This window comes from Myotis yumanensis, unplaced genomic scaffold (genome assembly GCF_028538775.1).
Source record: "Myotis yumanensis isolate MYYU_CA2020_CCGP unplaced genomic scaffold, mMyoYum1.0.hap1 SCAF_12, whole genome shotgun sequence".
Taxonomy (NCBI): domain Eukaryota; kingdom Metazoa; phylum Chordata; class Mammalia; order Chiroptera; family Vespertilionidae; genus Myotis; species Myotis yumanensis.
The window spans coordinates 51,243,900-51,265,849 of NW_027223763.1; the positions used below are offsets into that span (position 1 = coordinate 51,243,900).

General features: G+C 38.5%; 1 protein-coding gene and 1 pseudogene across 26 annotated transcripts in view; one reads left to right on the forward strand and one right to left on the reverse strand.

Moving 5' to 3' along the window:
• Positions 1 to 21,950, reverse strand: part of PTPRD (protein tyrosine phosphatase receptor type D) — a 2,083,672-nt gene that overhangs the window by 462,116 nt on the left and 1,599,606 nt on the right. The window lies entirely within an intron of this gene.
• On the forward strand, positions 2,334 to 3,092 carry LOC139020325 (metabotropic glutamate receptor 8 pseudogene; annotated as a pseudogene).

The following is a 21,950-nucleotide window of genomic DNA, read 5'->3' on the forward strand; positions in this document are numbered from 1 at the left end:
ACAAATGGGGTTCCACTGTGGTCAATTCTGGGCAGTGCTCTGGTGGACACTTCTCATTAATTACCTGGGCGTGGAATAATTAGCACCATCACCGAATCTGCATATGGGGCCAGACCAGAAGGAAAGGTTGGGGGAAGGGACGGGAGGAGGAAAGAGAGTGTCACCAGCCACTGAGGAATATAGAATCGGAATTGAAAATGACCTTCAAAGTTTGAAAAAGATGCCCCAAACAATCCATTTCAGGCAACCAGTGCAGCGTATGCTATTCCTTCTCAGTTAAAGGGCTAAAAAGATGCTGTGTTGAACTCCAGGGTTACTCTGTTAACCGAGACAGATTCTGGTTCCTAACATTACAGGCGTGACCTGCTTATGGAGGAAGGCAATTGATAGGAAGGACAGTTAAGTGTTGAATATTACAGTAAGGACAGTACTTTGGAAGACTTCTTTGATCCTGGTCCACCTGTGTACCCCCTCTCCCAGCCTAAGTTAGTTACTTCTCTTCCATGCTTTCATATTTCTCTCAGCCATCCTCTGTCACAGACTACCGTAGTATAATCAGATCTACTTATTTGTCTGACCTCTAAACTTCTAATCTCAGAAAGGGCATGAGCCACAGATTATATGTCCCTTTGTATCCCCAGAGTACATCACCTGACACAGAATGGCTACTCAATAAGTATTTATTGATTTGGAACTGAAAATAAACTATACACATGCAAAGTGGGCTTCATGCAAACCTAATATATATATACTGTGCTGAAACTCAAGAGTTAATGTCCTCCCAAGGACCTAAATAGACACTTTTCCAAAGAGGACACACAGAAGGCCAAGAGACATATGAAAACATGTTCAAAGTTACTAATCATCCAAGGGATGCAAATCAAAACAACAATGAGGTACCACCTCACACCTGTCAGAATGGCTATCATCAACAAATCAACAAACAACAAGTGCTGGAAAGGATGTGGAGGAAAAGGAACCCTCCTGCATTGCTGGTGGGAATGCAGACTGGTGCAGCCACTGTGGAAAATGGCATTTCCTCAAAAAATTAAAAATGAAACTGCCATTTGACCCAGTGATCCCACTTCTAGGAATATATCCCAAGAAATCAGAAACAGCAATCAGAAAGGATATATGCACTCCTATTTTCATAGCAGCACAATTTACAATAGCTAAGATTTGGAAACAGCCTAAATGCCCATCAGCCAATGAGTGGATTAGAAAACTGTGGTACATCTACATAATGGAATACTACGCTGCTGTAAAAAAAAAAAAAAAGAATTCTTACCATTTGCAACAGCATGGGTGGAACTAGAGAGCATTATGCTAAGCGAAATAAGCCAGTCCGAGAAAGATAAATATCACATGATCTCACTCATTTGTGGGATATAATGAACAACATAAACTGATAAACAAAAATAGAACCAGAGTCATAGAAGCATCGAACAGACTGTCCAACCTATGAGAGAAGGTAGGGGGTGAGAGGTAAGAGATCAACCAAAGGACTTGTATGCATGCATATGAGCATAACCAATGGACACAGGAGAGTGGTGAGGGCATGTGCTGGGGGGGTGGCGGCGACCGGGGAGAGGTCAACGGGAGAAAAAGGAGACTTATGTAATACTTTAAGCAATAAAACATTTAAATTTTAAAAAAGAGTTAATGCCCTCAATATAGCCAGAAAGCAAGGTTAACATGTAGTGTAGAGCACCTTCTGCACGTTTGGTAACTTCATATGCAGTAAGTGGAGAAGCACACTACAGAATGAGGGAGGGCAGAGGACCAAGACTATGCAAGGATGTCTTGAGGGACAATGACTCTGAATAAAGGAAACAGGGGAGGGTGGGAAGGCAGGTGAAAATCCAAAGAAGGGATGGATGTTCAGGGAACCAGGAAAACCAGGGAAGGCTGACTGCCTGAAACTGAAGCCAACAGAATTCTCCAGAAAGAGTAAAATCAGGCCTGCTGCCTGCTAGACTCTGTCACTGAAGGAGCCCCTCGTGGTACTCAAGTTGTATGAGGAATAATTCTGCTGCAGGGCTGATTTCAAGAACATGGATTGTTGACCTCATCCCAACATCAGAACCTCGGCGGTTATTCTGATTTTTGCACCATTCCAGGCAAGTTGACTTTATATGGAAATAAAATTGAACCTTCGAGGTCTGATGGAAATTCACTGTGACATTCCAATCAAGAAAACTTGCTGAAGGCCACTGAACCTTTCTCAGGGGGCCTGATGGTAGCCTCCAGAAGGTGCGGCCTCAGGTGGTCCCCCTTCTTCTGTGGCAAGAATAAACTTTGGGTCTTGGATTGCAACACCACCTGTGGAGAAAATGGTATGCGAGGGAAAGCGATCAGCCTCTTGCCCTTGTTTCTTCCTCCTGACCGCCAAGTTCTACTGGATCCTCACGATGATGCAAAGAACTCATAGCCCGGAGTATGCCCATTCCATACGCATGGATGGGGACATCATTTTGGGGGGTCTCTTCCCTGTCCATGCAAAGGGAGAGAGAGAGGTGCCTTGTGGGGAGCTGAAGAAGGAAAAGGGGATCCACAGACTGGAGGCCATGCTTTATGCCATCGACCAGATTAATAAGGACCCTGACCTCCTCTCGAATATCACTCTGGGTGTCCAGATCCTTGACACATGCTCCAGGGACACCTATGCTCTGGAGCAGTCGCTGACGTTCATGCAGGCGCTGATTGAGAAAGACGCTTCGGATGTGAAGTGTGCTAATGGGGACCCACCCATTTTCACCAAGCCCGACAAGATATCTGGAGTCATAGGTGCTGCAGCCAGCTCCGTGTCCATCATGGTTGCTAGCATTTTAAGACTTTTTAAGATACCTCAAATCAGCTATGCATCCACAGCCCCTGAGCTAAGTGACAACACCAGGTATGACTTCTTCTCTAGGGTGGTCCCGCCTGACTCCTACCAAGCACAAGCCATGGTGGACACTGTGACGGCCCTGGGGTGGAATTATGTGTCGACACTGGCTTCTGAGGGCAACTATGGAGAGAGCGGTGTGGAGGCGTTCACTCAGATTTCGAGGGAGATTGGAAAGAAGCAGAGCAACACAAAACACACTTAGAGGACAAACCTTATTGCTGATTGGTCAACAACACAACTTCGTCGATGAAGGGAGATATATTACTGTTACTTAACAAATACTCTTAAGAACTACTGAATAAAATTTACATATTTTTTTCAAAAAAAAAGAGTAAAATCAGCAGGGCCAACGGCAGCAATGAAAATAGGGGGGGGGGGGGGGCGGAATGCCCTGGATAGGGTTCCCTAGAACAGCGGTCGCCAACCGGTGGTCCGTGGACCCCTGGTGGTCCGTGAGGTCCAAAAGGTTGGCGACCGCTGCTAGATGACACAAGTCAAAATATGTTGAAACTGTGAATGAAAACTGAAGACAAACATCCAAGAACAGGGACAGACAAGGGCACGGATTTGGAGAACATAAAGCCAACCATGGCACAGAGTACTCAATGGTCCAAGCAAGCATCAATAATACAGATGATTAAGAAGAGGAGTTCTTAACTGGAGGAATGGTGTCCATATATAGATAGACACAACTAGTAAGAATGTACTAAGTGTACAAAAATAATAAAGTTAGAGAAATCCTTAACCTTAATGGTGAGGGAGTGCTTCCATGATTGAACGGAAAGTCCTATTTATATGTGCTTCTGTGTACTTTTCTGGGAAGGGGGCTCATTTCCATAGATAGTAACTTAGAGAAAATGCACAACTTTTATCTGAAACTACCTCTTCTTATTCAATAAATTCTGTTCTCAGATATGGCCAACTCTGTCTCGGCTTTCTAGTGGCTGCAATTCTGGTGGTGTGCGGGAATTGTCATATCCCGCATTTCAAGGTGACATCACTTTTGGAACTGATTTTCTTTCAATGTTCTCTTCATTTTTACTGAGGGGAAGGGGCAGTGAGAGAGCATTGTGGGAAGATGAGATAGAGTGAACCGCTCATTTGAAAATGACATCTGATATCATTTGTTTCTCAGTCTTCAAACCATGTTTCTGTGGCTTCTACTCTCATAAACTGGTTTTCTGCAATCACAGAGGATGACATGCTATGGCAAACATATTTTCTAAGATAACCCACACAATCCAAAATACACAATAATAAATATTTGAGCTAAAACTCAAATATGATTCACTCTTTTTCACAGCTTAACTCTCAGGGGCATCTCAGGTAACTTGGGTTAAAAAATTGGTTTAGAAATTGAAAATGAACATTTATAAATTATTACAAAATTGTGAATTCTAACATTTACTCATAAAAATAAAAGAGTAACTCTAATATAATCACCTCATATGAATTTTATTACCAATCACACCAATTTTATTATTAATTTTGAGGAAATGTATGGCAATCTTTAGAATATAATGATATCAGTATGAGGTTATAATTTATTCATTACCCCCTGCACAAAATTATTTTAAGCAAATTTTAAGTCATTGTATTACTGGAACCAACAGTGTTGATATGATTCTTTCGTTAAAGCCATTACGTCTATTTTGGAGTATCTGATTCCAAGGACCTAAACCAAGGAGTGAAAATACAAAATTACAAACATGTGGTTCATTAGAAAAATAGCTATAATAGGCCTTACTGCTGTTAATATTGAATGTACAAGTGAAATAACCATTAGCCTGTTTTAACCACTGGAAAACACCCTATGGTGGTACTTGACTGATTCGATGCATTTCTGTACACAATTGCTGTGCTAACAGAGAAGACATTTACCCCATAACAAAGGAAATCTCAAATGTAAGCCTTAGGGTTTACAGTAATTCCAAAATACCAAACCACCACTAAGGATTTTAAGAGAATCCCCTGCTGATCTATTTGTTGGTTAAACCCTTCTGTCTCCTCCAAACAGTAACATCACTCAGAGGACAAATTATTGATAAATTGCAGAATTTCAAACAAATTTAAGAGGGAAATTAAAAATCCATAACAGACATTAGCTTTAGGAAATACACTGAACAGAATACAATCATTGCTCTAAATTCGAGTTTTTCCTTTTTGAATTTCAAGACATAAAGGTCTGTGCGAGATGCCTATTATCACAGCACACTGAAGAACGGAATTGGTTCTGCTATGGAAAGAATGAGATGAGCCAAGCAGTCTTTTGATTGCTGAGGATAATCTATAAACACAAGACACCATGTTGACCCTCGAAGTGATCCTTTCTCACATCCTCACAAGGGATGGCATGCCAGCGATACCGTGATAGGCTACAAAACAGCATTTAGGGAAGGTTCCTAAAGGAAATCATTCTTCCATTCAACCGTGTTGCCATGGTAACCAAACCAATCAAGCTTCTTCACAAAGGCTTTTATGTCAAGTTCTGTTAGCAAACTCATATAGAAAGTATAACTCGACTAAATTAACACTGCATTTGTTACCTTATTAGAGATAGGTGAAAGGCATACATCCTTCAAAAATTAGAGGAATATGTACTCCTTCCACAGCAACATCTTAAATTAGTCAAGTTCCAGCAGAATTTGAATAAATAAAAGCCTCTTGAAAGCTTTCCTTTTGGAATAGAAAAAGAATTTCCCTGCCGGTGCTTGCCCTTTCTAAAATGAATTCTTTCCCCACCTTCTAGGGAGCACAACAAGAGAGTTCCTGCATCTTGCTGAATCTCTTATTATCATTTCTTTCCAAACCCGTGCTTCAGATACGTTTATATTATAGCAGCTAATGTATAGGAAAAAATCCTAGCATATACCACCTAGCTGCATGTTAAAGTCAAGCAGAATAGCTGGGGAAGCAATAAGGGTCCATGTTATTGAAGGGTATTTTCTCCAGTGTGGCTTGATGAAGCTGTAATATCAATTATAGCCTTTAATTTGAAAGCTGTTTTATATTTGTGACATGGTTTCACACTAGGGCAGCGGTTCTCAACCTGTGGGTTGCGACCCCTTTGGCGGTCGAAGGACCCTTTCACAGGGGTCGCCTAAGACCATCCTGCATATCAGATATTTACATTACGATTCATAACAATAGCAACATTACAGTTATGAAGTAGCAACGAAAATAATTTTATGTTTGGGTCACAACATGAGGAACTGTATTTAAAGAGCCAGAAGGTTGAAAACCACTGCACTACGGCAACTTCACTTCTATGGGACACTCCTAATGTGAGTTAAATCCAGCTATTAAAGGCAAAAGAAACAAACAAAACTCAGACTTAAAAGCTTTATAAAGTTAACATTTTAACACTCAAGAGCCAATGAATTTTACAATAAAGCATTGTTTCACTGTGTTGAATAAGTCATCCATATTCCCATCTTTTATTTTGTTCAGCTATGCTAAATGAAGTTCTATGCCCTCATCCTCTATTTTATGTTTATAGAAAAGACACCTTATATTTTTTACATAGGATATAAATGATGGGATTCTTAAGATACCCAACAGCAAACTGATTATGAAAGTAGCTAATTAGTGAGTCTAGTTTCTGCCCCAATGTCCATCTTTAAATAGGCACTGTCTCCTTCCTGGACTCAAAGGTAGAATTTCAAGATTTCTGATAACCACACTCTGCTCAAAAATACTTGACCACTGTGACTTGTTAGGACATGATCACTAAGATAGGGGTCTGGACCAAATAAAACTCAAATTACTTGCTCATAGCTTTTTAAAAGGCTAAACATCATTAATGCCATTAAGCATACATTTGCTATACATCACTCTTCCAAACTAATCACTTGGCTATACTGACAGTTTAGTAGGGATATTTTCAGGGCATATTAGCTTGTGTTAAATTGTAACGTTAAATTACAGTTAAGAAAATCTGAAGCGTTGTATAAATTAAAATTATCCATTTTAATTTCTAGGCTTTTGATATTAATAAGCTAAAATGTAAATCTAAAAATTTGGAAAATATCACTTCATTTTATCTCTAAAATTATATACCTGATACTAAACCATGTTAGCACTTTACATTTGTGTGGCCACTTGAAAATTTTACAGTGTGTATTCTATGCCTCGCCTGCTTTGATTCTCTACAATTCCAGGAGCTAGGCAAGGAGATAACAAGGGAAGAAAATATTCAGATGTGCTCCCTACAAGACCTCTTATACATATAATATTTAATTATTGCTCATATTGCATTTATGACATTTACAAAAATTCAGACAAACTGCTAATTTGGCTTGGATATGTATGACTTTACAATTTGAATACATTTGGCCATTTTTCTGGCAATAGGGATGCAGCCATTCCAAACACAGTGCTGCTTGCTCTCAAAACAAACTTAAACAATTACTTCTGAAGGGTTCCTCTGTTTTCACTTATTAGAATATGAGGAAAAGGACACAGCCTACTAATTGCAATGTTTTACTATTGCGTTAAATACAAAACATCACTATACCCGACAAGGCACAAAAGGCTAGGAAGTGATAGTTTAACGAGAGCTGAACTTTAAAAATAAGAAACAAGAACTTATTATCCTTAACCTTGTAAGACATAAAGGATGTATAAAACACCAAGTTTTCTGAGTCCTGACCATTCCATTGCTAAGTAAAAACAGTTATTATTTATCAAATCTGTCACATATTTGACTCTGTTTGAATAAACAGAATAAAAAAATCCTTTTTTTTTCTTTTATTTTGCACTGTGATAAGTACTGAGAAAACATGTTGAATAAGACACAGTCCAGTGCTGCAATATAGAAATATCTATTAATTCATCCATTCATTCATTCACTCACTCACTGAATACATATAGGATGGGGCAAATTAGATTTATAGTTCTGAGTATGCAAAACACAAAGTTTATTCTTATATTATTAATTACTAGAGGCCTGATGCACGAAATTCGTGCAAGAGGAGGCCTTCCTTCCCCCGGCTGCCAGCACTGGCTTCCCTCTGGCACCCGGGAACTGGGCTTCCCTCGCAGCCCTGGCTTCATCCAGAGGTCATCTGGAAGGACGTCCGGTCTAATTATCATATTATACTTTCATTATTATAGATTGTATTATTTCCCATACAAACAACTGCAAACTTACTTTTAGCCCACCCTGTATTTACCCACCAGCTATTTTTTCAGATACTGAAAACAGAAATGGAAATAGGCAGATACAGGAAATAATTTGGATTTCGATTATTGTGTTCAGTATTTGATTAAAATCTCTTTCCAATAGAACATTTTATACATTTAGTATTGCTACATTTTATTATTACTATGTTAGTTTATACTTTACATCAATATAGCTCTCTAATATAAAAGCTATTTGGGAAACTTGGGATACATATTAACATTCTTCATAATATTTTAATAGTTTTCAATAAAATTATCTGGGAGATTTTTAGTTGCGACCAGATTCTGTTGTGACGTGACACTGTGAAGTTCTTTTTTTTTAATATGTTTTTATTGATTTCAGAGAGGAAGGGAGAGGGAGAGACAGCTAGAAACATCAATGATGAGAGAGAATCACTAAGCGGCTGCCTCCTGCATGCCTGCAACTCGGGCATGTGCCCTGCTCAGAATTGAACAGGGACCCTTTAGTCCACAGGCCAATGCTCTATCCATTGAGCAAAACCAGCTAGGGCCATTGTGAAGTTCTTGATTGCTGGAATGATCAGATAATGCTTTCACCCGTCGTTTGATCAGAGCGCACAACCTGAGCAGGAAGATTACAGGTGGGCTCCCCCATGCCTTGTGCTTTCTGGCCACACACTGACTCACTCTGGAAACCAGTTTATTATCAAAGTGTAACTGACAATTGTCAACATCTCAACAACTGGGCTGAGTGCTCTTGCTTCAAGATTCTTAAAGTAGCCATTTCACAGCCTTTGAGGAAACATTTTAGATATTCAGAAATTTCATTCTCTCTCTTTATAATAATAGAAAAAGATAAAAAATCAACATATTGCATAATATTAGGAGACTATTATTAGTATTTGCTAATACATTGCATTTTATACGTATATTTTAACATTTATATATGTATATTAAATACAATCCCCTATAAAGCAGTTATTATGCCCATTGTACAGATGTGAAAATCGATACACAAGTTAAGTAATAAGTAGAAGTATGCTCTAAAATAGCCATATAATATATAGTTTAGTAAATACATAAACCAGTAAGATAGCTTTCTATCATAACCGAGCTTTATGAAATGTAAATAATTGTACATGCTATACTTTTATATACCTGACAACACAGTAGGTTTATTTACACCAGCATCACCACAAACACGCGAGTAATCTGTTGCACTATGACGTTAGAATGCCTACGATGTCAGTAAGTGATAAGAATTTTTCAGCTCCATTATAATCTTACGGGCCCACTTTTATATGTCTGGTCCATCATTGACAGAAACATTGCTACGCAGTGCATGACTGTATACTCATTACTGTAACATGATCATATTCATTAGCTAATTAGAAACTGTCAGAATTTAAATGAAAAATTCTATTTCTCAGTAAATGATTCCTCAAAGTTAAATTACATTCAGACTAACTACTGTAGACATACACATTTTATATATAGTATCCCAAAAATGTATACATACACTTTGAATAATTATAAAGGCAGTGTTTATTAAAATACATTTCATTATCAAAATTGCGTTATCAGCTGTTAAATTGTGTATACATTTTGGGGAGACATCCTGCTTATGTTTCTGGATCCTTGCAAGATTCAAAGAGTATAAGTTACAAAATGCCTTTTTTTACCTTCCACCATTCCTTCAAAATTTACTCAGTGGGGGAAAATGTTTCTCTGCCCCTTACATAAAAATTCAAGCAGTCCATTTACTTTTCTAAGCATTGACTGCTATAATGACCAATAATCACTTTACATCACCAAATACCGTCTCAATTCAGAAATTAGAGTGCTCAGGTAAATATATTATTCGTGGTTTATACATACTCGTTACAGCGACTTCCTTTTCCCAGCTATGGTCCATTGCAGACCAGCATCCAACAGGAAAGCATGTGGCCTCTCTTCCTTTCCTTTTTCTCCTTCTCCAAACCCTCTACTCCTCCAATGATTAGCTACATTTTCTGAGCCACCTGGTTGAAATGGTGAAAAGGAGGAACTTTATAGGCGTAAGAAATCCTTAGATGGCTGCAGTTGGTACTTGGTAGCTGGCCACATGTTCTCTGGGTCTGGCTACTTTCTCTCTTTCTCTTTCTTTCTCTCTCTCTCTCTCTCTCTCTCTCTCTCTCTCTGTAGTTTCATGGTTTCTTCCAAGGGCACTCATTCCTGGGAGCTTGTCACATGCTGCACTTCATGTGGGTGCTGTGCTCTCCCCCATCCATCACTGACTCCTCCCACGGCCCCTAAGAACCTGGAGTCATTAATTTCTGTGGAGTTTGTTCCTTTCTTCCTTTCTCGTAGCAGCAATATTCTTACAAATGGCCCCAGGTCTTGTCCCCAGGAAACACAAATGGAGGGAGGTCAATCCTCATGCAGTGACTTGTGCTTTCATCCTCTTATTGATAAACATCTGGTAGATGTGTTCTTATCCCTTTTAGATTTTCTAAGCAGGAATAAGGACACCAATCCACTAGTTTCCTTCAACCTCAGGACACATGACAAGCTGTAAAGATGCTCCATTGAAAGTTTATTTGCTAATTGGCTTAGTCATGGTGGTTGGGGAAGCACCTTACAGAAGAGCTCCTGTCAAAATTTTGTCTTCATGACGCTCTCCTTTAAGCCCAGCCCCTAAAACTATATATATATATAATCACACACACACACATACACATTAATGTGTCTCTCAGTTTGGAATCAGAATTTGATGATGTCTGATATTTGGGTCACAGCCAAAACTACTATTTTAATATCTTTAGCAATCCTATAGATAACTGAGATGTTATCTAAATTAACTTTAAAAAATCAATTTTAATTTAAAATATTTAGAGACTGGCAATGCTTTTTTAAGAAATAAATAAGAATAATGAATATGACATAAAGGAAATCCCTATGACTACTTTGATTTTGATAATTTACATTTACTACTATTTGTCCATTAACAAAACTGTCTTTCCTTATGGATGGGCCAGATATTCAATAGTCAGTACACAGGGCTCTTTTTAACGAATATTGGAAAATGAATATTCCCATCATTAATCTTAGAATAAAATGGATTTCCTTTGCAAAATAATGACTCATAGTTATTGAAAAATTATTAACAAATTATATGACAAATTACTTCACAGATACATACCACCCTCAAACATGCCCTGTATTTCCTAACTGAAACAAGATAAAAATCTTTAAATATTCTGTGATCATATGAGCTACAGGATTTGTTTCCACCACTTGGGCAAGCGTGAAGGTCACTGTAAAAGTGGAAAACATGTTTTTTGGGTTGTTTTTGTTTTCTTTTGTTGTTGTTTTTGCTTAGTAAGCATTTTCCAGCTTCTTTTAGTCCCTAAATATACAAGGGGCTATGCCACTCGCATGTTTTGTATTCTGTACCAAGATGAGTTACTGCCAATTTCCCCAGTGATTGGGGACATCTGTTCTCTTTGGCTTTTGCCCTTGAAACATTTATCCATGCCATGGTAATGTTTGCATGAGCCAGGGTCCTAGTACCCTAACTGCTATAAAAACAAACACAGACTAGAAAATAAAAGGCTATAGGAAACTGGGAATAAAATGTTAAAGTGAAAACCAATATAAATATGTGCTCTGACAGAGAAAGTGCGCTTTATATTGTGCACAGCCAGGCACTCTAAAATTTGGAAATTCTCCCAGAGAGAGTAGAATTGTTGCATTTATACCTTGGGTGGGAGGTTAAGAACATAGTTGTTGAAAACTAATGTTCAAGTGCTACCATAAGGGACATCAAATTCTCAACAAAATTACAGAACTATCATTCAGAACCACTTGAAACTGGCTGAATGGAAGTCCTACAACTGGGAAATTCAAGAAGAAGCTACATGGAGACTAGTAGGAGGGACAGAGATGTGGAACTGGCTGGTCCCAAACGCACGTGTGGCAAATAAAAATCAGAAGGGATATCTCAGCTGCAGAGGTCCCCCCTGAGGAGCAAAGTGTCCCAGCCTCACACCAGGCCTCCCATCCCAGGGTTCCAGTGACAGGAAGAGAATTTGCCATAACTTCTGGTTGTAAAAACAACAGGATTGAGACTCAGGAAGATGGAGGCTGCTGGAGCCCCAGGCAGTTCCTCATGGGTCTGTGCATGGATTTACTTGTCCTCTAAGCCCCCAGTGCTGGGGCAGCAGCTTGAAAGGCACCAGAGACACATGGGAAGGAAATGAATTGTCTGGCATCAGGGCGGTCGGTGATTGCAGCCAATCCTTGTAGCTGATTGGCCTGGGGGTAAACCCCTCCCATTGATGTGCCGACAGCAATCAAGGCCCAACTACAAGAGGAGGGTGTACACAGCTACATGGGGAGGGGAGATGCACCTGAAGTGCCCAGGTCTGGTGAACAGGGAGGCTGTGCCACGGGACCCTACAGAACACCTACTACATAAGGTGTACTAAGCCTGGGAGAAGTAGCATTTCTACCTAATACACAGAAACAAACACAGGAGGCTGCTGAAATGAGCAGACAAAGAAACATATTTCAAATGAAAGCATAGAACTCCAGTAAAAGAACTAAGCAAAATGGAGACAAGCAATCCGGCAGCGGTTCTCAACCTGTGGGTCGCGAACAATGAAAATACATCCTGCATATCAGATATTTACATTACGATTCATAACAGTAGCAACATTACAGTTAAGAAGTAGCAACGAAAATAATTTTATGGTTGGGGGTCGCTACAACATGAGGAACTGTATTAAAGGGTCGTGGCATTAGGAAGGTTGAGAACCACTGTAAGGGAGACTTTGAAACTCTGGTTATAAGGATGCTTAATGAACTGAGTGAGAACTTCAACAGCATTTTTGCTTCAGGATACTCAAGGACTAGCTTTTTTTCCTAAAAAATATTGATGATCCAGCTCCACAGTAAGATATGCACCTAAGAAATTGTGGACTTAGAAGGGACAGTTTACAGCACTGAGTCCAACCCCTACATTTTGCAGGTAACTGAGGCAAAGGAAGTTAATTGCTTAGCCAGGTTTCTCAGGGCTTAATAGTGACAAAATCAGCCCTGTAGGCACACGTTAATAATAAATTATTTATTGAACACTTAATCTGGGCCAAGCATTGGGTTAAGCACACTAGATGTGCTATTTTAATTAATATTCACAACAAACCTGGCTCATAAATGGGCCATACTATTTAGATGGGGTTAAAGGGACTTTGAGTAATTATCCAACTCTTTCACAGAAAACCTGTGTCCCGAGGTTCAACTTTGTGTTTTCACAGAAAATGTAACAGTAGCATAGGATGACAAAATGACAAGAAATTGTGAATAACATGTTGCCATTGTATTTCAATGACTTGATGATAATTCCTTCTCGCACTGATAATCATTTTACTAGAGATTCGTTGTAACTGAGAAACTACATACTCATTGGCCCATATACTAGTATGAGTGGTAAAAAGTGTAAGGAGGGTGGGAGGAAGCAGACTTTTTCTATAATAACTTCCTAAATATTGAAATACACCCACCTAACCAATATCAATCTATGGGTAGCACTTAAGCCATAGTTTCTACTCTGCATTTTTATAAGCAGCTGACCTGTTTTGTGCACACGGTTCACATCTATAAGCCAGGTTATGATCACATTTGAGAAATGTGTTTGTGTTATGTACTACACTGCTACACGGTTGAGAGGAAAGTGTTCCATCACAAAGTCGACAGTATTCCCAATAGTATGAACTGGTCTCCATGTCCATCCATAGACCACAGTGTTTTCCTAACAAAGACAGAAGATTGACAACTTAAAGCCTAACTAAGTATAGAGACTCGACCTTACCCCAATGCCCTGAGGGAAGCAGCATTTGAGAAGGAGCCTGAGCGCTCCACCGCACAGTGAGAGGCACCTGTGGGCACCGCGTCACCAAGTTTGCTGCATTTCATTCTCTCTCTCTCTGGAGCTCTTGATGGGCTCATCCCAGTCACAGCTATCTAGTCACAGAACACCAGGATATTTTTTACAAGGAAAGAAGGGAGGGTGGCGAAGGGAAAGGAGGGAGGGAAAGCTACAGAACCTGCCTATTAAACTCAGTGAATATGTCACAAGCCAGATAAGCCCAGAAGTTTTAAGCCATTAAACCAGTGATGGCGAACCTTTTGAGCTTGGCGTGTCAGCATTTTGAAAAACCCTAACTTAATTCTGGTGCCGTGTCACATATAGAAATTTTTTGATATTTGCAACCATAGTAAAACAAAGACATATTTTTGATATTTATTTTATATATTTAAATGCCATTTAACAAAGAAAAATCAACCAAAAAAACTAGTTCACGTGTCACCTCTGACATGCGTGTCAAAGGTTCGCCATCACTACATTAAACACTCAAAAAGAAAATAGTTTTGCTTTTGTTTCTCTGATACTTGTGAGTAAGAAGCAGAGGAAGGGAGTGGTTTCTGTCAGAAGACTGCCCTCCAAAACTTTTACAAAGTGAATCATGGCCCTGTTCCTGATGTTTTCATTTCTGATCGTTATCTTTGTTGGATTAACGTATTGAATCTAGGAGAGTGTCAAGAAAGGTTTAACTCTGAGTTAGTTTAAAAACATTAAAAATCTTGCTTATTCTGTATCGAAGTAAACTTGGCTGCCTCCACGAGAACATTAGGAAGTCACAATAGGAGTATGTTATGTATGCCTGGCCGGTGTGGCTCAATGGTTGAACCAGGAGGTGATGGTTCAAGTCCCGGTCAGGCACAGGCCCAGTAGGAGGTGTGCAGGAGGCAGCCAACCGATGATTCTCTCTCATCACTAATGTGTCTCTCTCTCCCTCCCCCTTCCTCTCTGAAATCAGGGGAAAAAATATTTTTTTTCTTAAAGAAGTATGTTATATAAAGATGCTCAGAGACTGCACTAGAGATTGTAAAGTCCACATACAATTAAAACAATCAATCTAATTCAGTAAAACCATTCATTTCATATAGGAGGATAAATGACAAGGGGACCAATATTGAAGTTTGCAAAACTTACGAACACACACTAAATCCCTTCAAATGTAAACTCAAAGTCCTTCTGATCAGACACATTATCTCAAATTTTAACCAAAACATTCATACAAGATATGTCTGTTTCGGTCAGTAAGAATTAATTTGATCATTCTGAAAACACTTTGCTTTATTTTATGTGTCAACTGTGTTAGGAACACTGCAACACATCAGAGAAAGTTTCACTCAGCAAAGACCATTTACATATACTAATTTGGCCAAAAATTGCTTTTCAAATCACAATGTTTTACAAAGCTCATCTTCTATTTTTCCTTTAGTGCTTTTTGACAGTTGAAAATGGGTACACGTTGTAATTTACTTGTATCCATTTCCTATTTTAGTAGAATAGTGTCCAGTAAAATCGAACAGCATGACAGATAAGAGGCAATAATGAAAAGTGTTTACAATCTTCTGTGAGCTGCAATGTGCACTGAATGCAAACAGTAGCTGGTGATTAAATATATATATATATATAATGTAGATGTATATTTCAGGTAAGCATATACCATATACATATATATGACCTATACATACGTCTGATGACTACTAAGATAGTCCCTAAAGATATTTATGTTTCCTGCAAGGAAAATGTTCTGTAAAATGATATACATTGATCCAGCAATCCCCAAAGCTCTTGGTCCGCCTCTAATTTACCTTAACGGAGAATTGCTTTGAGAAAAATCCTGACGGTGGGGTAACAATGTGTTTGTGCAGCCATGAAGGCAGAACAACAAAAAAAAGACGTCATATGTGAGGTCAGTGGCAGCTAAGGCCACCGTGTCTTCATCAAATAACACTTCGCAATTTGAAAATTATGGGGAAAATAGGCAATGCATTACAAGGAAGAAAGTCGATTACGGTGATTACCAAACAGCCTCCCGTTTCATAAACGCCTGGCTGAACGGGCCTAAGCACACTGCAAGTTACGTGAAACAGAAAATTAACCAGTGTTTGCGCCCACGATGTGTGTTTTGTTAACAGGGTGATTTTGATTAAGTTTATGGTCACGATGCAGGATCACAAGACTTCATAAAGAGGATTACTTTAAACATGAAGTCTTCCAACTGTAAAAGTAATCATGTCCGAAGGAGGCTGGATATTTAATATTTCTCTAAATTGGAGTTCTCTCTCTCTCTCCTTTTCGGATGGCCGGAGGCTTCATTTTTCCATTCACTGAGCATATGGGTAGTTGCTACCCATACCCCCTCCCCCAAAGAACGAAAAATAATATCGTAAATGAAAAGAAATGCAACCCTTCACTTTATATTAATACTCTCATAAATTTAATATCTACCCTTCATTATCCAGAGAGCTGCACAGAAGTAAAAGACACTATCTTTTCTATTCTTATTTTGTCCCAAGTTCAAAACAAATCAGTAATACAATTGACTTGCTATTTTCTGTGTGGTCCCCAGAAATCTCAACAACAGTGGTAACATGTCTAGTTCATCTAGAGGCCACAGCCATGCAGCTTTCCATGAGGAAGGAAAAAGTGGCGGGAGGGGGCAGCAGTGAAAGGTTGTGGTAGCAAGTTTACAGCTTTTCTCTTCTGACTTTTCTATACAGAAAGACCGTGCTAAAGAATTAATCCTATCGGGCAGTATTCCACTACCCCTTAGCTCCCAAGAGGCTATTAACATTGATTTGAGCATGCGACCTTTGAAACTTATGTAGGATGCATAGCTACTTTTGAAGACCTGTAAGTCTGAGACAGATAAAGAATTGAGTCTAGTAAGTGGAAACTGCTATTGTAAATGATAATGTTAATTATTTCCATTTATTCATTTATCACTTCAGAAGGTTCTACATGAAAATTCTCATTATCCTCCAGACTCCATAACCAAAATTCAGGATATAAGCATGGTGATTATAGCTAATATTGTATGATATACTCTAATGTTGCTAACAGAATAGATCTTCAATATTCGCACCAATAAGAAAAGAAATAATGATTATAAAGATAGGATGGAGAGGTTAGCTAAAGCTGTGGTGTTCACAATGTAATATATAAATGTATCAAATCTACATATTGTACACCTTAAACTTACCCAATGTTATGTCAATTGTGTCTAAGTAAAGCCCTAGGAAAAAAGTTAAAAAACAAGAAATTTCAGGATATAACATGGTTATCATTTACTGAATGGATGATACCATCCTAATAAGCAGAATTCATAATATTATATTAATTCACAATGTCATAAAATTTAATGGAAAATTAATTTAGTATACATATCTTATATGTAATGTAAAATGTGAAAATTTACTAATTCACATGATAGGGTTTAATTTTTATAGCTAAAACATATAGTAAGAAATTCATTAATTATGCGAAATATTTCTCAAACATCTGAGCATCTTTTATAACTTGCCCATTCTTATTTAATTCAGAAATATCAGAAGTTAGCTGTTCATACGTATAACTTCTGAAAGACTTATATAAAGGGGAAGAATAATGGCAAAGGTAAGAGTAGCATCCATGCTAATAAAAACTGCTTTATTTACTGAATATTTCATGTGTCAGGTATACTACTCTTTAAATGCATCATCTCATTTAATGTTCACAGCAATACCTTATAGGTAGGTAGGTCAATGTTCCTATCATTCCCATGTTAGAGATAAGGAAACCGAAGATCAAGAGGTTATGCAGTAGGAACTTAAACCCAAGTCCATACAGTGAGCTGGGACATGCACAGACAACAATCTCTAAAAAACATTCCATTTGGGTCCTCCTTCTGTGGTTTGGAGCAAGACATTAAAACTTTCCAGTTCTCAGATTTTTTCCTATATGAAATAAGGGCAGAAAAGAACATGAATACAGAACTGCTTTATAGCGGGCAGCGTGGGGGGTAACTCTTGAATGAATGTGAGGTTATGCAGAGCAAACAACAGCTCATAGCATGGCCGGTGCGCCTTTGCGCAAAAGGGTGGGCGTGACTGAACTGAGGAATCTAACTGCATGGAAAGTGTTGGACAGATATGATCTAGGTCACATGACAAGGACCCCCAAGTGGAAGTCAGTAATCGGGAAAGGCAGTGTGGTTCGGGCAAATATTCCAGTGGGGCCCTGAACATCAGATTCAGAGTCAGCCACGCATTAACAGGCCATTAACAGAAAGTGGATGGCCCCTGGCCCTTCTCCCTGGTCAGACATCACCTGGACTCTTGGGTACCAGCTGCAGCCAGGATAAGAAAGCAGAGCTGGACCTCTCTCCCCACCTGAGGCCTGTGGGCAAGGGGAGAAAGAGCCATCTATACAATCTCCATGGAACTCTTCTTCCCCAGAAACTCACCTTCTCAGGTGCCACCTTACTCAAAGCAGCGCCGGTCCCACCCCACCCCACCCACACGCCCACTCACTGGCCACTCTCCCCTTTTCCTGCATTGCTCTTTTCTTCATCGTGCTATCACTATCTCATTTACATTACACACCACTGTATGTTTATTCACTGACTACCTCCCCACCGGAATGAAAGCTCCCTAAGAAAAGAATCCTATTTTTGCTGCTGTCTGCTGCCACCCCAGCGTCTAGATCCACGTCAGGGACACAGGAGGGAATCCATGCAGAGCTGTTTCATTAATACCGTGTGCGAATACATTTCAAAGCAACATCATCCAAGTGCCTTTTTTTTTTCATTTTCTAGACTTGAGGGATTTATGTGCTGCTACAGGCTCTGTTATTTCAATGAAGACATGGCTAAATTTGGCAAATAACAATAAATATAATCAAAGTAAGTGACCTTGAAACTTGCGAATTAATTCAGGCATAAATACTGCTCAAAATGCAGAACTTGCATGTTTTGATAGTTTAATAGAGCACTGACAAAGCAAACCACAAGATATGCTCTATTTCACCAAGAAAGGGAGCCCCTGGCACTTCTCGGGAAGATCAGTTATTGGTTAATCACGGAAAACCCAAACTCTTCTTGGATTGCTTTTCCGGATTAAAACTAAAAAGTGTTTTAATGTTAGCAAAGCTACAGAACAACTGCTATGTACCAAGTATATCATAAAATTCCATCCTTACAGAAAATATAGGGGATTGATTTTTAAACTCTCTCCTATGGTATATAATTGTTAAAGTAATGTTTAGGTTCAAAGTTCAGAACTTTCATAAAAAGGTGTTTTAAAAATAGGGATATAAAAAGAAAAGATGAGAAACTGAGGCACAGGCAGATTAAATACTGATTCTCTTTCAACTATAAAATTAATTGGGACAAGATCTGAAAATTGAATTTTAAGTCAAAATAGTCATTCCCTAGTTAGATTATCTGGTATCTAACTTTAAATCTGGGGGGAAAAAAAAGTCTGTGCCTTTGAAAACAAAATTAGTTTTGTGTGCTTGCTTGATTTATTGTGAGGTTGTAAAGAGAAAGAAGAGATTTTACACTACCATAAGTAGTTGACTACACTAAAATTTTTTATAATATGCCCCAAATTTAGGCAATGAATAAATCCCATGATTATTATGCGAAAATCTAAATTAAGGCTTCTTAGTTTTTAAAACTTTTAAGGTAGCCCTAGCTGGTTTGGCTCAGTGGATAGAGCATCGGCCTGCAGACTGAAGGGTGCCAGGTTCGATTCTGGTCAAGGGCATGTACCTGGGTTTCGGGCTCGATGCCTAGGAGAGGGCATACAGGAGGCAGCCAATCAATGAGTCTCTCTCATCATTGATGTTTCTCTCTCTCTCCCTCCCTCTCCTTTCCTTTCTGCAATCAATAAAAATACGTTTAAAAGAAAAAAAAATAAAACTTTTAAGGTAAAGTACATTTCAAAGAATTAACCAGAGGAATTACTGAAGAAAAACCTGTAAGGAAAATGTAAAAAGGAAGGGTTAGGCCCAACAAGCTACCGCAGCAGAAAAAAATAAAAACTACAGTAATTAAAAGAGTGACGTAACTGGCCCAGTAATGGACCTATAGAAAAATAAAACTGAATAACCAAAGCAGAATCAGACCTTACACCTTATCATGATTTCAAGGAAGATTTTTTTAAAGAACCACTACAAATAATTCAGGAAATAGAAACTTTTCAGTTTAGGGATAAGTAATTGGTAATTTTTAAATAATCTATTTAGAACCTTGCCTTATACAACAAGGGCACATGTACAGATGATTTGAAGGTGAGATTACCAAACTACATATGTCCAGGTGCTATGAGCTGCTTGAAAATGTTTCACTTCTAAAAATCAACCCTTTTAAAATTCAACTCAAATTCAACATATAGACTTCACTAAACTTGATACTATTTTTTAATAAACTTCTTGTGACAAAAAAAATAAGTACTTATGATGACTATTGTTAGTTGATTCAAGAACGGTTTTATTTAGTTTTGCAGCTTTTTAAAAAAGAGTCTGTGTACATAACATTCTTGTTTGTGAATTTATAATACGCTTTAGTTATGCTTTCTTAGAGCAAAGCAGTGTCTGGTTTGTATTTTGGGAATAATGACATTTCATGGTTAACCAATACTTTCAGGGACTACACCATCTTTGTCAATTTGAGGACTACTTGACTGAAGAACTTATGTAAACTGGTTTAAAAAAAGGAATAAGCACCAGGAAAAAAATAGATGGAATCTTACAAAAGGAATTTTTTTAATTTTTAAAAAATAAAACACCTTCTAGGTTTAAGTGTAATAGAAATAATAATAAACAGGTCAACAACAAGTTGGACTATAGAAAATTATAAATAAAAATCCTGTATGTATAAAGAATTACTAAAGTAAGACCAATAAAGAGACTGAAGGCACATTTGGTGCAAGCATGACAAAGAGTTAATATGCCTAAAATATAGAGGACGTTAGCTAATAAATGAAAACCCTGAGGCAAAGGAAATATAGAGATAATTTATATAACAGGAATAATTACTAAAAAACAGTAGGGACAAATGTCTACTGTAGCAATTAAATTCGTATTAAAGCAATAATGAGGCAGTGTTCTGCCTATTCAATCAACAAAACCTCAATGATATTTGCAAGGTATAGTATCCCCCATCCTCACTGGTGGCACCATGAGCACATGTGTCCTTTACAGAACGCAACTCGGTGATACGTTTCCAATGACAGGGGAAGATTCATATCCTTTGACCGAGTGATGCCACGTCTATGTATCGATCCTGTGAGAACCAATGCGAAATACAGAAGAAGCTCTCTCAACTTGAACGTTCCTCTATACTCTGTAGCAGTGAGAGAAATGGGGGGAAATGTCCAGCAATAAGGAGTAGACGCATCTAGTCAATATCCTATTGGGCAGCCGTTAGAGATGACAGTCGGGATGAAGCAAGATGGGGAAAATACATTTGTGTTAAATTGTTAGCTCACCAATTCTGAAGAGCAACCTCCCTGTACAGTACCAGGGGCCAGAAAATCTATTCAAGTTGGAACAGTGGCTGGTTTTCAGGAGTCAGGATTATGAGTGACTTTTTTTTTTTTTGGCTTCTACATTTTCTATAATAAATACTACTTTTATGACTGTAAATTAGATGAATAAAAGTTAGGGTAGAGAAGGGTAAAACAGTATCACTTGACCCCTGTATTAGAGCAGCACATTAGGAAAAACCACTTTGGGTTCATGTTTTCTTTCATTTCACCCCACCGTATCCCCAGTTATCTTTTCTGACTGCCATTTGTCAGGCACACCCAAGTATTCCACATTCTGTGCCCCCTCGTCTCTCCTCTGAGTGTACGGCCCATCCCTGGGGCTCAGCATTTAATGCAGTGGGGCTATAATTACATAAGTTGAAAATACTAACCTATAAACCACATTTCTGCAAACCAAACTTGCTCATCCTTCACTTCTTTTCAGATAATTAAACAAGCAAAAATGATGAATTGCCCTTTTAATGGACTTAGCAAGCCTTTGGCACCA